Raw genomic sequence first — 20,693 nt, forward strand, 5'->3', positions numbered from 1 at the left:
TCCCAGCTTGTGCCCTCATCAAAGACAGGGATAATGAAAAAAATGGGGTGACTGACAGGACACAGACCCTAACCATCAGATTAGGTGCCGAAGCCCTTTCAATGTCAGGTTCAGAAGGCTCCTGTAGGACAGGCAGGATGGCAGCAAGGGGAAAGGGCTGGAAAAAGTGTTCTATTGGCTGACAGAGGGCATTCCAATATTGAAACAGTTAGGGTGGCCATGGTCGTACAGAGGGGTGACATATATATAATCTCTAATAATCCTAAGGCCCACCAAGCACCTTGATGGTCCCTTAGAGGAATTATAGATGAGTAAACTGAGACTCTGAGAAATGAAGTCAATTTCCCAAAGTCTAGTGAAATGGGAAAAAAACGCATCCTGGTTTTGTTCGTCAGTCTACAGGTAAAATGGAACTAATAAAGATACTTGCCTTGCTTAGCTCAGGCTGTGGCACACATAAGCACTTATGAAGCCTTACCTGTTGCTATGGTTATCCTTGTTATTTCATCAGGGCCTAGCACATCATGGGGGCTTAGCAAATGTCAGCTAACTTGCAATTGTGCTTTCAAAATTATTGCCAGGATTTCCTCTAACCCTGAGCCAACAGAACGGGCTCTCCAGAATCTATCTCTCAAGGGACCAAGCACTTGTGATCAGGAAGCTTCTACAACTGAAAAGGTGGGGACATGGTGACTAGGAAATGTGGCTAGTACAATCCAAGACACTAAGCATTTAATTTTATTGACTTAAATCAATTCTAAAATCAAAACAGGATGTGTTCCCCCCACACCCTGAGAATCATTTACTGTTTCATCTTTTTGAAGCTTGAAGTGATATGTGTGACAAATATAAGATACACAGCAGGTTCCAGGAACTTACTCTCAAAAAGAAAATGTAAAATGCCTCATTAATATTGTGATGGCAGACCACAGAGGTGCAAACCTGGGTCCCAGGACAAGTGCTGAGCTAAGCTGAGGACAGAGAACCAGTGAAAGCTAAAAGCTGCCCATGACTTACAGAGAGACCCCGTCCCAAAACACAAAGTCCTCCCCCCCAATCACAACGGGAATCCTAATAAAATATTTTTATGATAGTTATGTATGGAAACAACAAAATTTTTGCTATATTGAATTAAATAAATTTAAGCCAATTAATAGATATTATAGCATTACACATGTATATATTAACCATTATATTACTATATAATTATATTATATTAGTGTTATATACATGACTCTAGTTCTATTTCTCTTAAACAAAATTGGCCTAGGGACAATAAGGAGGCAGGGAAGCATAGCCATATCAGTGTGCCTGAGCATATTGTGGTAATTGTGTCTTTAACTGGAGAAGAGAGAAAGAACAAGGAAGATAAAGTAGAAAGTAAAACATCTAACAGTTGCAGTGCTAAAGATAAAATCAAAGGAAAATATAAATATGTGCCATATTTACACAAATACAGAAATAGTTCATTGGGAGAAGGTGGGAAGAAGTCACAATCAATGCTGGGAAAGTACAAGCCTGCTTACCTGGACACAGTAACACATAAGCCTCCCAAAAGCATTTTAATTAAAAATACAAATGTGCCAGCAAGGTGTTGTTGCACATACCTGCAATAGAAACACTCTGAAGGTGGAGGTAGGAGCATTAAGACTTTGAGGTCTGATGGCTAGAGAGATGGCTCAGTGGTTGAGTACCGACTGCATTTCCTGAGCTCTCATGTGGCTGCTCACAACTGTCTGTAGTGGGGGGTGGGGGTGGGCATCCAGTTTTCTGGCCTGTTTTCCAGAATCCTACGCAATATAATGTCAAAGACAAACTTCCAGGACTGTAGATAGAGCTGGAACCCACTGACCACCCTGGTGGGTCTCACAAACTAAGTTTGGGTACAGGGAGCAGGAGGGTGCCCCTATTCTTGTGAAAGTGGCTAGTAACCTTCAAAACATAACTGCACCTTAGTATCCCCTGCCCAATCCTTCAACATCCAGGCACCTAGAATCTACCAGATCCCTTAAATCAGAGGCTCTGAGGTGACAGCGTTTTGTGTCACAAGTTTTCAGAGCTCCCTAGGTGATCACATAGTCTCGGCAGTGAGAGGAGTAGCCACACTGATTATTTATGGATCAGATCTAACAGTTTAAGGTTCTTCAAATCTAGTCCTCTGAAAACACAAGTACTCCATCTGTGTCCCAGCTAAGCAGCCCCATTTGGATGTATAACTCTTAACAGAAAGACTGATATGAGTTCAAGGTCAGCTTGGGTAACTTGGACTATAGTGTGAGATCCCGTTTCAAAAAAGATTATCTCAAAACAACAACAACAACAACAAAGTATATATTGGGATGCATAAATACCTCAATGGATAAAGTGCTTGTTGTACAAGCAAAAGACCTGAGTTCGAATCCCCAGCACTCCCATAAAATTTGTATATGGCAGTATGCTTTTATAACCCTAGAGCTGGGGACAGAAATAAGTGGGTCCCGAGGACTTGCTGGCTGGGCTGTCTAACTGAAACAGTAAGCTCCACATCTTGTACCTGAACTCAATCCAGACCCTGTCTCAAATATAAGGTAGACAACAATAGAGGAAGACACCAAAAGTCAAGCTCTGGCTTCCAGCTGTGTCCCCCCTACACACACGTATAGCTCTATCCACAAAATATCTTTTAGGGCTGGGCATGTAGTTCAATGATAAGAGCACATACTTAGCATACCCAAATCCCTGGTATGATCACTAACACCCAAAATAAAAGTGTACATCTCATTTCCTATACCCTTAACAAAATAACCTCTCAGCTTCTACCCTACTTTTTTATACATCATTTCTTTCAGGAAGCCTTCAGTACCCACTGGTGTTTATAGTCTACTTGTTTGTCTCTCCTTCCCTCCTTCCCCCACCCTTTCTTTTCTTCTGTCTCTCTCCCCTCGCAAACAGTTATTTGTTACTTAAAACCACCATCTTGTGATAACACATATATCTGCTTTGCAGTTTCTTTAACTTGCATATTATACATTCAACTGTTTTTATAGACACATTTACTTCCCCTGAACAGTATAAAGTGCTAGAAGATGCTATCATGGACCTGTCTGCACCCCACTTCCCTGTTTACAGATGTGTACTTTTATTACTGAAAAAGTAACAGAGTGCCTGCTGCTTCTGTTCAACACTGATGGTGGGTCAGTGATGCTGAAAGCACACCTGAGTATCAGCATCTTATTGTGTAGCCAGTAAGAAAGTCTGCCCCACCACTCCTACTCTAACTGCTGCAACCAACAGGACCTGTTCTAATTCACCAGCCAGATCCTTTTTAGCTCAACACAGCTGATCTCAACTGGAACATGAATGCTCACTCAAAAAACCCCAAGTCCCCAAGCATCTCATGCTCATTTTGACTAAGCACTTTCTGAGTAAGTATTTATTTATACAGACATTCCCCTAGCGTAAAAGGAAGTTTCAGACCTGCTGTCTAACCCAGAGCAAGTGTGTGGATTATCAGACATAAGGCCCGCTGAGCATTTCTGAGGGCAAATGATTGTCACAGGCGAAGCTCTTATCTCCTTCCCTTTACCACTAATCACTACCACCTTATAAAAGCTCTCACATCCAACTTCTCAACTCATGGGAGAGAGAGAGTTTCTTTCATTGTTCCCTTAAAGTTTCCAGGGAGGAGCCAAGTGTCATGGCATACCTGGGTAAGGAGGAATTGGAAGCAAAACTGTACTTCATAGAGAGACTCTGTTGAGATAGAGAGGAAAGAGAGAGAGAAGAGAGAGAGGGAGAAAGAGGAGAGAGAGTTAACATGAGAACTGGTCAGGGGAGGAAAGATGGAGTCAGTAATGACAGGCAGTGCTTCTCTTTTAAGAAAAAGAAGACCGTATCCCAGTCCTGCCCCCTCCACTAGCTGACCTAATACTTAGAAAGTTTCAGAGTCCCAAAGGGCTTCTGAGGGCAGAGTCCTCCTCCATGACTTTTGCTCAGTCTATGTCACTTTCTGTTTGTTTTTGAGTCTGTCCCTGCCTTGATGGAGTAAATGTGTGTTGTATGAGTGTCCTGATGAGTGGGTCTGGGTGGGATCATTGTCAAACATGTCAGAGGAGAGGTTGGTGGAGCCTGGGTGTGCTTAGTCAGATTGGCCACAGTATGAACAAAAATGCAATTTTTCAGAAAGCCCCTGGTGGCTCTTTTTCCATTACCAGGACTATTTTTTTTTTTTTTTTTTTTTTTTTTTTTGGCTGGGCTTTCCTTTGCTCTTTTGTGGTTTTTTTTTTTTTTGTTTTTTTTTTTTTTTTGTCTTACAAATGATTTTTGAAGATTTATTTTTTTAAGCATGTATATATGGGGGAGTGGGTGTGTCTGTGACATATGAGAGCAGGTGCCTGTGGAATCCAGAAGAGGATGTCCGGATTTACTGGAGCTGGAGTTATAGGAAGCTGTGAGCCACCTGCCATTAGTACTGGGAACCAAACTCAGGTCCTATTGACGGGTAATACCTTCTCTTAGCTGCTGAGCCATCTCTCCAGCATCATGTGTGATTGCAAAAGGATTTTGGTTGGTTTCTGGACCAATATTATGCTTGTTGATGTGTTTCTATTAACATGTGGGTTTATTTTTTATGTGTGTGTGTGTATGTATACATGTATGCATGTACGTACGCATGCATGTTCCTGAAGAACCAAAAGTCCTCTTTCCATCCTGTGGAGGGAGAGGAAGGCAGCATGAAGGAAAGGCTGTGGCTTCATCTTTTCTTCATGGGATCTAACTAGAGTGGAAGGATTTGACAAACAATTAACAACCCTCCCTCCTCAGCTGCTGTTTCCCAAAATAGCATCTCCTTTGCTGCCAGGGTAGATGGGCGCCTTCGGGGAGGAAGACACAAAGGTGCCCTCTTTATGAAGCCTGAATGTCTGGAGATCTTGAAGGCAGAGGGGAAACCCAGGGGATTAAATTAGCAGGCAGCTCAGGCTCCACCTGGACGGGAACTAGATAATAGGCTTTAAAGACAGGAAACAGCTTGTGCTCCAAAATAATAATTTTCAAAAGCAACACATGATGGATGCTGGGTTTTCTACACTACCACCTCCCACCCCTGCCACACCCTTAGTTCATTACATCCAAGGGAAATCAGCCTTTGAGATAAGCTGCATGCATGAGCCAGGTCCTCTGGCATTCCTGCAATTCTGCTCCACCTCGTCCCCATATTTGGAAAGACTGTCACAGCCAGTCCTTTCGGAAACCAGATTCCTAGTTACAGAAATTGCTCAGCGCCAGGGTTTGAAGTGAGGGGATTAGGGCTGGAGTTGTTTTCCTGCAGCCTCTGCCTAGCTTTTGCCCTCCATTCTCTTTCCTTCCCTGCCCTCCATGCCTGCCATTTGTCCCTCTTGTTCTTCATTTTCCCTGAAAGACTGCTCTTCACACTCCCATACATCTGTGTGTTCTGCCAGCCCAGGCTCTCTGGGGTCCTGAAACGTCGCCTGTCATGAGCAGGGATGTGGATGGAAAGGGAAAACACATGCTGAGCTAAACAAAGGGAACAACCAGCAGCTCACCTTTGAGGAGGTCAGGAGCCTGAAGATAAATAGGAGGAAGGTGGAAAAAGGCAAGGACCGAACTATTACCTCGGAGGATCTAAAGATTAAACATATAACGCTGGATTCTGGGCTTTGCTGTTTTAAAACTTCCTTCCAAGTATCCCCAAGAGAAATTAAAGCAGCGAAGCCTGTTCTGTGAATTAACTCACCACCAGCTTCAGCTCCTGGAAACACAAGATTTGAGCCCCGTGTTTTACACACATTTTTATGCTACAGTCCTGATCTCAGGACTTCCCTGAGGCCAGAAGGCAGACCTTGTCCCGGGTGTGTGTTTTCAGTATTCAGCACATTGGTCCACAGGAGGCACTCAAGTGCTGAAAGGGAACTTGAAGACGGACGGACGGATGAATGGATGGTAGAGAAAAGGATTGGGATAATTATAAAGCATTTCATTTTCTCACAACTGTGTCATAGAGGGAATATATTATAAAATTGAAAATTTATCTTTTGACAGACAGGCAAAGAAATGAAATGAAATGATATGATTAACCTTGATGTTCCAGGAAGACTTGTTCCTTTTATGTCCTCTTCCATACCTTGTGTTTCAGATGGTTTGCACAGAATCACAATCAGCACATAAGGGTTCAATTAATGATTCAAGAGACCAAAAAAAAAAAAAAAAAAAAAAAAAAGCTGTTGTTTTCCTTTGTAGGAACATCTCCAGGACTGGTTTAATCTCAGTATGCAGGGCAGGCTAGCCTTGAACTCACAAAGATCTGTCTTCTCTCAGCCTCCCCAGTGCTGGAATTAAAAACATGCACCACCACCACACAACTGATCTGTTTTTGTTGTTGTTGTTTTGGCTTTTTGAGATGGTTTCTCTGTGTAACCCTGGCTGTTCTGGAACTCGATTTGTAGATCAGGCTGGCCTTTAATTCACAGAGGTCTGCCTGCCTCTGTCTCCTGGGTGCTGGAATTAAAGTTGTCTGCCACCCCCGGGCCTGATCAGGACTTTGAAACACCTTGATAGACAGAACATCTGAGAGATACTTCTGAGACCTTGGAAGGCTCTCGGTGTAAGGAGAGAGGACGGAAGTGTCTGTGTGGTGTGAAATTTCCAAAGGCCTTCCTTCGAAGGCTTCTGGGTCTGACTCAACCGTGAGGCATTCAGATCCAGACAGGCGGATAGTCTCTTCACTTTGGCAAGGACTCATTTTGCTTGACTGTCAGATGTTAATGAGGGGAGAAGAACACTTACAACCCAGAGGACACAGCTTCTGCTCTGACCCCAGTCAGTATGAACATGTAAAGATGACCTAAACCCACATATGGTTGTGTGGATAGTCTAACCATAGAGTAACTCAACCTGGCATTTGTCACACAGCAGTCTTATCCTACTCCCCTTGCTTATCAGCCCTTGCAAAAGGAACAACAAAATGTGCTGGAGAGCTGACCACCGCGTTCTGAACACAGAAAATGCCTGGGAGGTATTAGGAAGGGCAGTTAATTGGTTGGCTCCTAAATGTGTTAATCCTGAGCAAAGCTGTGTTAGTACCTCATTAGCACATTAATTCTACTGACTACTCTCTTGCAGTCCTGCCTGTGTCAGTTAAAATCTAGAGCATTTCTGGAGGTTGTTTTACGGAAATCAGGTTGTATTGACAAGAACTGCAAACACAGATCCTTGTCTCAAAAGCCCGTATTTAGGAAAATTGATATTAAGGAAAGATAAGCTTGTAAACATGTGAGCAAAATACTGATTTTGGACCTTCTCTGCTCAAAACAAAACAAAACAAATCTTGCTTTCTGTAAGAGCATCATCAGGGATCCTTGTCTCTCAGGTCAGGGAGTCTTGAGAGGAGAGGTGAGCAGCCAGCATTCCAGTGCAGCTTCCAACTCTGCTGGAAAGGCCCCGTGTTACCAGTCAAGGATGCAATGCTGGTATCTCCACATGCCTGGAACCATGCTCCAGGAGGGGAAGGGGGGGGGGAGGCTTGGTACTTAGATACCACCTTTGAGCTGGAGAAATGGTTCAGTGGATAAGATGCTCACAGTGCAAGCTTGAGGATTTGAGTTTTGATGCCCAGAATTGACATAAAAGCCAGGCTTGGTGACAGGTGCCTGTAACTCCAGAACTGAGCAGGCAGAGACAGACAGATCGGTGTGTGTGTGTGTGTGTGTGTGTGTGTGTGTGTGTGTGTGTGTGTGTGTGTGTTGCTGACCAGTTAGCTAGTCAGCTAACTCATCAATCTCCATCTTCAGGTTCAGAGAGCAAACCTCTCTCAGAAAATTAAATGGAGAGCAATAGAGGAAGACACCCAAAGTCGGGCTCTGGCTTAGCTCGCACAAGCACAGATAAGCATACCCACACATGTACATACATCACACATGAACACTGTACCACTTTGCCATTCTTTTGCATCAGAGCTCATGACCTCATAGGTTTTCTAAGACCTTTGTCTTGTTTTTGTTTTTTGAAACAGAGTTTCACTGTGTAGTCCTGGCTGACCTGGAACTCACTCTGAAGATCAGGCTGACCTGGAACTCAGAGATCTGTCTGCCTCTGCTTCCCAAATGCTGGCATTGAAGGCATGCACCACCACCATCCCGCCCAAAACTGTATTTCTTAATGTATTTTCTGTGTGCTTTTTTTCTTCAGTATGTTATATTTTGAGTATGAAATACCTCCCATGGCATCAGAGAGTAGGGGTTTAATCCTGCTAACTGATGTATGTGCCTGAGTGACTGAAGCCTGACAACTCTGATCTAATCAATAGGAATTCGCTGATGTCGTTTGGGAGGTGGTTAAAGAAACAGGAGTTGGACCTACTTGGAGAAAGCAGATCACTGGGGCATGTTTTAGAATAATGGATCTTGTCACCTCTTTATACTCCCTACTTCCCACCTTCCATAAAATGAGAAGTCTCTGCTACATGTTTCTTCTGCCATGACCTCTTTCTCACCACAGGTCCAAAGCAATTGATGCAGCCAAACATGGAGTGAAGTCCCTGGAAACATGAGCCTTTCCTCCTCTTAAAGTATGCTAAATAGCTGGCACATCTTTAATCCCAGCACGGGGGGGGGGGGGGGCAGAGATCATTGGATGTCCCTGAGTTCAAGGCCAGCCTGGTCTACAGGGCAAGTTCCAGGACAGCCAGGGCCACACAAGAAATCCTGTCTCAAAACCCCAACATAAATAAGTAAACAAATAAAATAAAATAAATATATAATGCCAAGTGTTTTGTTTCAGGCACACATAAATAAATGGACTAAGGGTATGATCAAAAAGGGCAAAGTTACACAAAGTTACTTCTCTCATTGCTACACACAAACACCTGAGCAGGGAGAGGATTGTTTTGCTTCAGTTGAGGTCTTGTGGGTCATGTGGTGGGGTAGCCTGGAGGCCCCAAGGTGAGGCTGCTTGTTCACACGTGGGCAGATCAGGCAGGAGAGAAAGCAGAATACCCCAGCTCTGTTGAGTTTCTTCTTGTTTTACTCCATCCAGGACAGAAGCCAATGGATGATGTGCCAATGTTGAGGGCTGGTTTTCCCCTTTCAGTTAGTTAATCCTCTCAGGAAACTGGCTCTCTAATGCCCTAGGTGTTTGTTAAATCAAACAAGTTGGCAATGGGGATTAGCCCTCACAGCATCTCTTCCTGAGGTACAGACAGGCCATGCAACAAAGAGAGAACTGTGGCAGAGGTTCATGGTGTGAGCGAAACTTAAGATGTTTCTGCCTCTATTGCAGGCAGGGAAACTACACAGGGAGATTTGGGGAGAGGTCTAGTCATGATCCAGTCTTTAATGAAGTAACCACTGCTTTAAAAACACACTTAGAATGTCACATTCCTCTGTGTGGTTCACTAAGGGATCTTAAACACCAACGCCAGCTGCTGTCTCTTTATAAGTGCTCAGAAATATTTGATAAGTCTGGGCCTGGTGGCACACACCTTTAATCTCAGCACTCAGGAAGTAGAGGCAGGGTGATATCTGTGAGTTCAAGACCAGCCTGGACTACACAGAGAGTCCATCCAGTGCCACCCTGACTGAAAAAATAAACAATAACAAAACGGGGGGGGGGGCGCTGGAGAGATGGTTCAGTGGTTAAGAGCACTGGCTGCTCTTCCAGAGGACCTGGGTTCAATTCGAAGCAACCACACAGCAGTTCCTGGGGAATCTGACACCATCACATAAAATAAAGCTAACATTTAAAAAAAAAATTAAAAATAAGCCACAAACACACAAAAAAATACTTGACAAATAATTTTTAAGAAAAACTTAAGATACACAACTTTTATTCTCTCTACTCATAACTGTAATTTGACTATTTCAGAATGCTACAAAATGACATTAAAAGCCAAGGAAGTGGTGTCCATTCCTGGTATCTCCTGAAGGAGAAATAAGTGCATATTGGGCAGTTGGAAGTTTTCTGGTAACAGCCAAGAGCAAGTCCTTCAGTAGAACATTTAGGTGGTGACAGAATTCTGTCTGCAGAGCCTGGAAGAGCAATGGGGGGGCATGAGGCAGGGAAGGCAGCAGGCAGCTTGATCTTGAAATTGTGACGAAGATGGCCAAAGGTCTTGACTAGAGAAAATTCTAGAAACTCTTGAAGCTTTCTGAAAGCTGAAAGGGCTTTATCAGAGGGTAAGCCTCCATGCTCAAAGGTAAGGAGAAAGAATAGCCCATGTCAACTCCCAGTTGTATTTGGCCTTTTCAATAACACGTAAAGGACCTGGAGTTAGAGGAAAATATTAGTTCTTATAGAAATACTATTATATAATGGGATGACCTCAAGGATACAAAACTGAATGAGATAAGCCAGGCATAAAGAGAGGTTGGATTTACATGGAGAAATACCTAGTCAACCTCACCCATGTACAGTGGTGGTTGGGAGGGGCCAGGGAAGGAGGGGGGTGGAGAATTGGTATTTAGTGGATACTGTGTTAAAAAAGTCCTGGGCATTGGTTCCACAACAGTGTGAATGTAGTTTATATTGCAGAACTATATACCCCCATATGGTTAGAGATGGTGAATTTTGTTATGTATTCCACAATTAAAAGCAAAACAAAAACCTTAATATGGAGTCCAGTTGGTAACATACCTGTCGTGCAAGCACAAGGGCCTAAGTCTGGACTCCTAACATCCATGTAAAAGCTGAGTGCAAGGTCTTGTCACTCCAAGTTGGGGAAGCTTATTTGACAATCAGTCTGGCTGAATGAATGGGCTTCAGACTCAGTGAGAAACACTGTCTCAAAATGTGTGGTGGGCAATGATCAAGAAAGACACTTGATGTCATTGGGCTCCATGTCCGTCCACATTGACATGTATGTCTGCTTCACACATACAGCCCTCACTTCAGGTCATAGGGAAGACAGATGGAACCTCCTGACTGTGGACTCTCTGCCTTTTCTTGACATGTCCATCTTACTCTGGGAGGCTGAAGTAATGTCGGAGAGAAGGGATAAACAGTAGAGAGAAATCTAGGAAAAATCAAGAAAGAATGGGATCTGGGGTCTTAGGCAGAGGCTGTTCCACTGCTGAGGCCGAAGGGAAACATAGATAGATAGATAGATAGATAGATAGATAGATAGATAGATAGATAGATAGATAGGTAGATAGATAGGTAGGTAGATAGATAAATGGTGCAGGCCCATTTGTGATTGGGAGTGTAAAGGTATTTCTGAGGACCGTCATTGTCTTCATGAACTTGAAGGCAGGCGGTACTGGGAGGAACAAAAAAGAAAAAGAAAAGCATTTAGGATAGACTGACCAAGATCAGGGCTTTGTTTGTTTGTTTGGTTGGTTTGGTTTGGTTTTACTTGTTTGTTTTTCAAGACAGGGTTTCTCTGTGTAGCCCTGGCTGTCCTAGAACTCACTCTATAAACCAGGCTGGCCTTGAACTCAGAGATCCACCTGCCTCTGCCTCCTGAGTGCTGGGACTAAAGGTATGCAACACCATCATTGCCCAGCTCCACGATTAGGTTTATAAATATATGCCCAGCATAGCTCAAATTCTGGCCATCATACTTAGCCACATGAGTGACTAAATTCAGTGAGGAACTGTCCCTAAGCAGGTCAACAGTTAACTAAAGTTGGGTCCTTGAGTTGACCACCATGGTCCCATTAAGAAAAAAAGCATCACATGGATCCACTAGGTGGGACAAAGGCAGCCTCTGTCAGAGAAAAAAAAAAAAAAAAAAAAAGACTTACAGTGCAGATCTCCTGGAGCTTCCTTCTACCTAGCACTGAGAGCTTAGGGACTCATGGATAGGATAGATGGCAATCACCTTAGGAGCTGATATCCTGGGTTTTTTTACCTGAGAAATTTCAAACCAGAGGAAACAGCTGCAAACATTCCCCAACCCCCTTCACTGTTTTTGGAAACAAGGTCTCATGTAGCCGTGACTGGCCCTGAACTCACGATATAGCCAAGGCTGCATGGAGTGGCTGTACCCTTTTACACTTCTGCATCTCATCAAGGGATGAGAGCAGATTGCTCCAATTTGTTCTTGTCACATTTTTTCAGTTTTGTAGATGTGTAGCGATAGCTGCCGCTGTCTTCCTGCTTGTTGTATAGATGTGTAGCGGTAGCTGCCGCTGTCCTCCTGCTTGTTGTATAGATGTGTAGCGGTAGCTGCTGCTGTCTTCCTGCTTGTTGTATAGATGTGTAACGACAGCTGCTGTTTCCCTAGTGACTGGTGATGTTGGGAATATTTATAGCAGGCAATGAAGTTTGCCACTAGTTTCACGTTTTCTTTCCACAAATGATTTTCTTCTCTTCAAACCTTAACATTCTCATCTGTTGAATGAGAGAATTGAAGTAGGTGCTAACTGGCAAGCTCTGCAGCTCTCCATACCCACATTTTTCTGGACCCATCTCAGGGGAGCTCCTTTGCAAGGTGACAGGCTTTCCATTTTTCCCTTTAGGCATCATTAGCCCTATCTGCCAAGAACCGACAAGCAATGAATCTCACCAGTGAGCTTCGTTGACACATCTGTGGAATGTGCAGGAACTTCATTTGACCCTTTAAGCCTTATTCAGCACTTACGTCCCACAATCACAGGCTGAACAACAACAACAACAAAAAAAAAAAAAAAAAAAAAAAAAACCTGACAAATTTGCAAAAAATTTTTACTTATTTTCTGATGCACCGAAAAAAGTGTTTGGATTCCTTCGTTCTCAAATCATAGTTTTGAGTGGGTGGGAAACTCATTATTTTGGTCAAGCATCATTTGAATGCCTACTGGGTTTTGTTCTGGAAAGGCACAGTTAGTTTTCTGTGAAGAAAAAGTTGAGTTTGCTCTGCTCATGCTCTGCCACTTACTGAGTGTATTAGTCCATTTGTCATTACTACCATATAATACCTAATACAGGACATACACACACTTATTCGCATTATGATGTAATACCTAAAGCAAGATGTATGTGCTGTGTATATGTATGTTTATATGTACTTTATATATATGTATGTATGTATGAACACACACACACACACACAAGCCCTGGATGGCCTGAAACTCAATATCTTGCCACATAGACCAGTCTGGTCTCAAACTCATAGAGATCTGCCTGCCTCTGCCTCCTGAGGGCTGGGATCCAAAGTGTACACCACCTCAGGTGGTTGGCAAGCTACTGTAGGGGGAAAAAGTTCTAGACATTCAAGGCCATGCTGTTGATGTGTCCTGGCTCTGCAAGGATCCTATGATGTTATTATGGACACAGGTGCAGGAGAAAGAAATTGTATGGCCAGATAGGTAGCCACAGACATTGTAGCCAGGACCCCAGCAGCATAGCATGACTTACACCCTTCTGAGGACATACTCCTGTTAGACCTAAGCCTCTTGAAACTGCCATCCAGGGGACCACATTCCTAATACATGAACCTTTTAAGAGGCAAGCACCATCCATCCAAACTGTAGAAACGTGTGAGCTTGTCAAGAAATGTGACTTCAGCAGAATGTGACAGGAGTATCTGCTGACAAAGTTGTCACGAAGAAGAGACCATACATGTGGGAAGTGCCTCATTCAGAATAAACGCTGGATCACAAGAGCTAAAACTATGTGAGACAACTTGAGCAGTCACGGCACAAAACATGAAGGAAAACACATAGCAGGCATCATGCTTCCACACACATATACCCCTTGAATTCTCCATCAACACTGAGAGACAGTGGTTTATGAAACCAAGATGCAGAGAAGCTGTATCACTTAAGATCACCCCGACTTAGAGAAAGAGATGGAATTCAATCAGCATGCTTGTATTAATAAGCTGCACACAGACATAAATACCAACACAGAGTAGCTAAGGCAACAGAGCCCCAGAGCATTCGGCTCAGCAAGGGAGTTACTGATGAGGACCAGGCAAGTAAGGGAAGCAAGAGGAAACTAAAGAATCAAAACTCACTGTCTCAAGAACATCTCACCGCAGTAGCTGCCTGCGGTCCTGGGAGCCCAGTCCAGCTGCTGCAGGGAGGAAGTGACACTCAGCTCTCCACACCCCCCCCTTCCTCATTAGTTCACAGTGTAGTTAAACACGAGCCCCTCCATTTCATGTTCGATAAAGTCTCACCAGCCTGTCTTTTTTAAACATTACCATAAGAACACACAGAGTTGTATTCCTTCTATTGGCCAAACTCCAGGGGTTACCGTTTAAAATAGAAATGCACCAGTTGGCAGTCTCTATGAGTTCCAGGGCAGCCTGGTCTACAGAGTGAATTCTAGGACAGCCAGGGCTACAAGAGAAACCCTGTTTTGAAAAATAAAACAAACAACTGAGCATACCCCTACATGACTTAGGTATCTTGGTACCACTAGCCTGGGGACTATGCTCCAAATACTCAAGCATTTTGGGGGACAAACAACATTTGAACCATAGAAACCTGTGACCTTGTCAAGAAATGTAACCAGGAAAATGGGACAATGGTATCTGCTGACAAATACATGTGTCTCTGAGTATATTTTGCATTGAAACCACCACAGTCTTCTGAATAACCAGCTGTTGCCCCCATGAACCTAACTTAATGCTTTTCTATTTCTTTGTTTTAGCTATCAAATTTCACCTTTGGATTGTAATCTTTAAAAAGTTACATTTATTTATTTATTTATTTAGAGAGTGTGTGTGTGTGTGTGTGTGTGTGTGTGTGTTGACATGCAAGCCACCAGGCATGTATGGGAGGTTAGAGGACAATTTGCAAGTTTGTTTTGTTTTCTTCTACCATATGGATCTGGATCCTGGGGATCAAACTCATGGTGTCAGACTTGGTGGGAAGTACCTTTCCCCACCGGGCCATCTTGCTGGCCCTGAATGTATTCTTAGAAGGCCAATAGTTTCCATCAACCCATAGACAAAGAATGTCATCAGATAACAGAAACCTACAGCTTTGCGGTACCTTCCAGTATGTCTGATGAGTGCCTTGATTTGAGAGTCTTTTGTTGTATGACTACAAGAAATTCAAGCAACCGCCTTGACAGTGGGGAAGATCCACCCAAATCCTTGTTTCTGGGTCATGGCCACTCCTATTTTGGCGTTGAATAAGCTCTTCTATCCCCTTTGAAGTAGCAGCTGTGCTACTTTTGTTCCACACCATTTTCTGGCTCCCAGGAGGCTTTACAGCAACTCACTGTCAATATGCATGTGTACAGAGTACCTTTCTTGTCCCAGACACTGGACTCCTAGGCTTCACAGAACCTGCATTTTATGAATGGCTGAGAACTAATGAAGGCCATCAGAATATCAATAACTGTGGCACATTAAGGAATTGGAATAAACAACTGTGGCGCTTTAATGAGCCAGACTGCCTCCATCTTAAACTTGAAAACCATTTTATAGTAAAGACTAGGCTCATTCCTGTTTATGATTAAATCTCTGTTTCTCAAGGATTGGGTTATGCTCCATCTATAACCTTAACTACAAATGGTTCTGTACTGCCTGTTCCAGGAAATGGCAACCATATCTTTCTTTTAAAAAGTTGTAATGACCATCTTGCAACCCTACCTTTGCTTCAAAGGCTTGTTCTGACTACCTGTTGTTTTGACCTCCTTGTTAGGTTCTGCTTCTGTAACCCCACCCATTTGCCCACCAAATCCCCCATTTGGAAACCCCATACCCCAGCCAATAAAAACCTTGTCTTTCTCATATCCAAGGCTTCTAGAGAGAGACTTTAGTTAATTAATTCCTCACTTTAATGAATTTGGCTATGAGGATTTGGGTTGGTGGTCTTTCTCCTCAAATCTTTGGGATTAACAATATTGTGCTATGAACAGTGCTAGTGAGAAACTAATTATTCCTTGTGGTAGGAATTCATCTTCCTGGAACTCACGGGGCTGGCATTGAACTCACAGATCACAGAGATCCACCTGCCTCTGCTTCTCATGTGATGAAATTAAAAGTGTGCACCACCATGTCTAGCTAAAGTCTTTGATGTTTGATTTCAGTTTCACTTGGAAAGGCCAAATTGGATTAAAGCAGCTTGCTTTTTCCCTTTGGGGATCCACAGGGACCAATGACTAATTCCGTTAGTTTTTAAGTAGGGCCAAAGGCAACCCATGGACTCAGCCTCTGGGCCTTTGTCTGGTTTGACAACTTCCTGTTGTGGGTAATACACAGATTATATATCCATAGCTGTCTTGTGAGTAATGAGCAGAGCCTGTGCTTAGGTATGTTTCAGCAGCGGATGCAACTCCAAATGATTGCGTTTTGTTATTACAACCCCTTAAAATTTCCCAGAATTGTCACCTCTTAGAGCATGTTTCTTCTCAGAGTGTTCCTGAAATTCTCTATTTATTCTACTGTCGTGTTGCTCAGGGGAAAAGGAGAGAAACAAGAAACAACCATGAGCTTTTTTTTGAGTTTAACATTTTTATTTCAAATTCAGGCTTGGTGGCAAGCACCTCCACCAGTTATTCAATTCCCTGGCCCTTAATTACTTTTTTCTTTTTAAATTATTATTATTATTTTTATTTTACATGTCTCCCTCCCTCTTACCCTCTTTCCCCCCTCACATGCACCCCTCCCACCCTCCCCTCCCACCCCCCACCCCCATTCCACATGTAGGGCTATGCTATCCAGGTGGAGTCCTGTTAATCTGTCAAGTCATTTGAAGTAGGGACTAGGACTTCTCTCCTGTCTCTAGATTAAGGCAGTTATCCCTCCATGGGGAATGTGTCCACAAGGTCCTTTTGTGCACCAGGAATACATCCTGGTTCCACTCTCTGAGGTCCCTTAGACAACCATGAGCTTTTACTCAGTTCCGGTAACCATAGCTTCCACCCTGATACCCAAGAAGGAAAAAGACTGCTCTAGCTCCGGTCTGTGCACCTTATTTCCCATCGGGTAATACTTCTTTTTTCATTCTGGTGGCTTTTGGTCTCATCCAGTAGGCTCCACTCCTTGACTGTATTTTCTGTAGGCGAGCTTGGTCTCAAAAACCTCCTCCCTTGCTCCCTCTCTCACGGCTTTTGCTTCTCCGAGGTCTGGCTGCTGCCCCCACACTTGCCTCAGACCCAGACTCTCCTAGCCAGGGGCTCCAGGCCAGTGCAGCCTTCCAGCTGCCACTCTGTCATTCAGCCCCTCAGCGCCAAGACTCAGAACCTTCACACCCAGCCCCCACAAAGGGACACATGCAGAGGCCCCTGCTGGGTTCGGTTAACCCTGAGAGGGGGGAAGAAGGAGAAGAAAAGAGCAATGCTCTCGAAGGAGCAGTTTCCCATAGTTACTCCCGGACCCGCGTGGATGAGAATTGAAATGTTCCGCTTGGGCATATAGCTCAGAGGCAGAGCCCTTGCCCAGTATGCTTGAGGTCCTAAATCCAATCCCCAGGAACTCACCGGGTTGTGGGGAAGAGAGAGGGAACATTGATGATGAAAGGTTTGGTCTGGAGTAACTCACAAATCTAGAACTATGGATTGTTGTCTTTCATCCTCTCCATTACCCTCTCTTGTCACTCTTCCCTCCTTCGTTTAGATCTCTTCCTCTCCCTCTGTCTCCCTTCTACTGTCCTGTCCTTTATATTTGTGTTTTTATCCAGATTTTGCATATGAAAGAAAGTATGTGATATTTTCCTTCTGAGTCTGGTCAAGCACCTCTTACAGCATTCATGAAGAGCAGTGCCTTGGGAAGATTGAGTTTGAGGCTGGCCTGGGCTACATGAGACCTTGTGTCAGAGAAAATGAGAGTGCAAACCTTATTCCTTATTGGGCATGGGGACACATACCTAAGGATATTGCAAGTTCGAGGCAGCTTGGACTAACCCTGTCTCAGAAAAACAGAGAGAGAGAGAGAGAGGAGAGAGAGAGAGAGAGAGAGAGAAAGAGAGAGAGAGAGAGAGAAGAAAAGATATCACCGCAAGGTCTGTCCCTGTCTTTAGTATGTTTACCATGGAGGAGGGTAAAAGTTGGTAGAATCTTTGGAATCTAATCTAATCTCATAGACAGGGCACAATCTAGATAAGATTGTGACTGGAGTGACGCCTGCAAGACCAGCCCAGAAGTTGAGGCAACAGGAGCAAGTCTGGGCTACATTGTATAATTTGGAGGTGGGGGAGCGTGTCATATTGAAGTTTTTTGTTGTTGTTGTTTTGGTTGTTGTTGTTGTTGTTGTTGTGGAAGACAGGGTTTCTCTGTATTGCTTTGGAGCCTATTCTGGAACTAGCTCTGTAGACCAGGCTGGCCTAGAACTCACAAAGATCCACCTGCTTCTGCCTCCCAAATGCTAGGATTAAAAGCATGTGCCACCAACGCCCAACTCATATTAAAGTTTATTAAACAAAGAATGTTGAGCTTACAAGACAATTCACCAGGCAAAGGCACTTGCTACCAAGGATAACAGCCTGAGTCTGATCTAGATGGTAAAGAGGACCAAACCGTTAGTTTAGCCTTTCACATGGACATCATGGCGTGCACCTGCCCTGCCCCCACCCCACTCATATAAAAACCAGTGGCTATAATTTTTAAACAAGTTAGTGTTGTTGAAATCCATCAAGAATTCAGATGAAGCCGTGGCCTGTTGAACTGCAGGCACTGGGGTGGCTCAGGCTATTTCTCCTTTCTGACTTCAGCTGTAAGATGACACTGTTCTTTTGATTCAGTACATGAAGGCTAGCTAATCAAAATACTGTATTGACTCACTTGAGAAGCATTTACTGAGTTTCTACTACATACAAGGCATCATGCAGGCAGACCTGAAGTGTTATATAAAGATTTTAAAAATAGACTGTTAGAGATAAACACTGTGATTATGTAAAATGGTTGGAATAATTTTGGCTGGATGAACTAAGGAGGTCATTCACTTCTATCCTGTCAGGTGGACTGACATTTTTATTCCCACCAGCACTCCTCCCTTCCAAATGAATTGGATTACTTCCATGTTGAGTCTGTTTGGTTTCCAATGGTTCGGTGAGTTGCTGGGTAAAGAGCAGCTTGCATAGGGATCCCCCACCCAAAGGGCAAATGAGGTCAAAGCCCACTCTGTGTTTGAGAGGACAGACCACGTGACCTGATCTGGCTGGTTTTATGTCAACTGGACACAGCTAGAATCACCTGAAGAGAGGGAACCTCAATAGAGAAAATGTCTCCATGAGATATAACTGCAAAGCAGTTTCTTAATTGTGATTGATGGGGGAGGGCCCAGCCCATGGTTGGTGGTCCTGGGTCCTATAAGAAAGCAGGCGAATAGCCTGGTGGTGGTGGTGGTGGTGCACACCTTTAATCCCAGCACACAGGAGGCAGAGGCAGGCAGATCTCTGTGAGTTTGAGGCCAGCCTGGTCTTCAGAGAGAGTTCCAGGACAGCCAGGACTACACAGAGAAATCCTGTCTCAAGGAAAAGGAAGAAAGAATGAGAGAGAGAGAGAGAGAGAGAGAGAGAGTGAGAGAGAGAGAGAGAGAGAAAGGAAGGAAGGAAAAGAAACGAAACCAGGCTGAGCAAGCCATGAGGAACAAGCCACTAAGCGGCATCCTCCATCAGTTCCTGCTCCAGGTTCCTGCCCTAACTTCCTGTTCTGACTTCCTTCAGCGATAAACTATGATGTAGAAGTATAACTCAAACAAACCCTTTCCTCCCCAAGTTGCTTTTAGTCATGGCGTTTCATCATACTAACAATAACCCTAACTAAGACATTTGGACAGGGTCTTGACCACAATTATCCTTTAAGGGTTAGCTGTGGCTCTGCTGGTTCACAAGACAGAAACCAAAAAGCTGGGCAAAGTTTTGTGTTTTAATCCAACAAGACCTACAACAAACTTTTAGTGGCAAATACAGACAGCTTCTCTTTCTACATGAAAAGCTACTAGTGTATATGTTGCATTTTCTTTCAGCCCTGCTAGCTGTGGGAAGAGGGGGACTGGACAAAGGAGTCCACAATGAAAGCCTCAATATGTTCCCTTGGTTCAGGGAGCCTACACTCTTTCCAGAAACCTCATACCCAGGGCATCTAAGAACCCTAGGGTCCTAGCTCATTTAACCCACTGGCAGGCATCACCATTTGCCCTCCTTGACCTTCATGTTCCAGGCAAGGAAGGAGGCACCAGAGACTTGAGGCTAGCAAAGCCTGTTAGGCAAATAGCAACCCCTGTCTACATGCGCTCTTCAAAATGTTACTTTAACAATCTTCCCACTGAGTGTCAGGCTCCTCTGTGCCTCTTCACCTTGAAACTGAGCAGGCTGCAGTTACTTTCTTAGCCAACTAAGAGTATGTCAAAAGTGATACCAGGTGAGGGGAGTTTACTACCACCTTCAGAATGATTGCTCCAAGGCCACCAAGTTGTGAGGAAGCTCAAACTAACACACATAGGAAGTCAGCACAGTTCCTGTAGCAGAAAGTTTTATTGTTATTAATAATAAAAACTTAAGAGTTAGATGGTGGGGTTAATGCTGAAGATCAGAGAAGCAAATCATTCAGTCACTAGAGAGTTCTTACCTCTACGTGGTCAGACCAAAGGGTGATCCTGCCCTCAGACTGCACTGTTCCTCAGACTACATCTCTCTCTCTCTCTTGTCTCCTCCTGTTTATATGCCTCTCTCTGCCCAGCCACATCATTCTGTTTCCACCTCCTTAGTTCTGGGATTAAGCAGATGGGATCCCAAGTACTAGGATCCCCTTTATGTGAGCTCTGTTTCTCTTTTAGACTGGATCAATCTCTTGTAGCTCAGGGTGGCCTTGAACTAACAGAG

The sequence above is a fragment of the Phodopus roborovskii genome, unplaced genomic scaffold (assembly GCF_943737965.1).
Source record: "Phodopus roborovskii unplaced genomic scaffold, PHOROB, whole genome shotgun sequence".
Taxonomy (NCBI): Eukaryota; Metazoa; Chordata; class Mammalia; order Rodentia; family Cricetidae; genus Phodopus; species Phodopus roborovskii.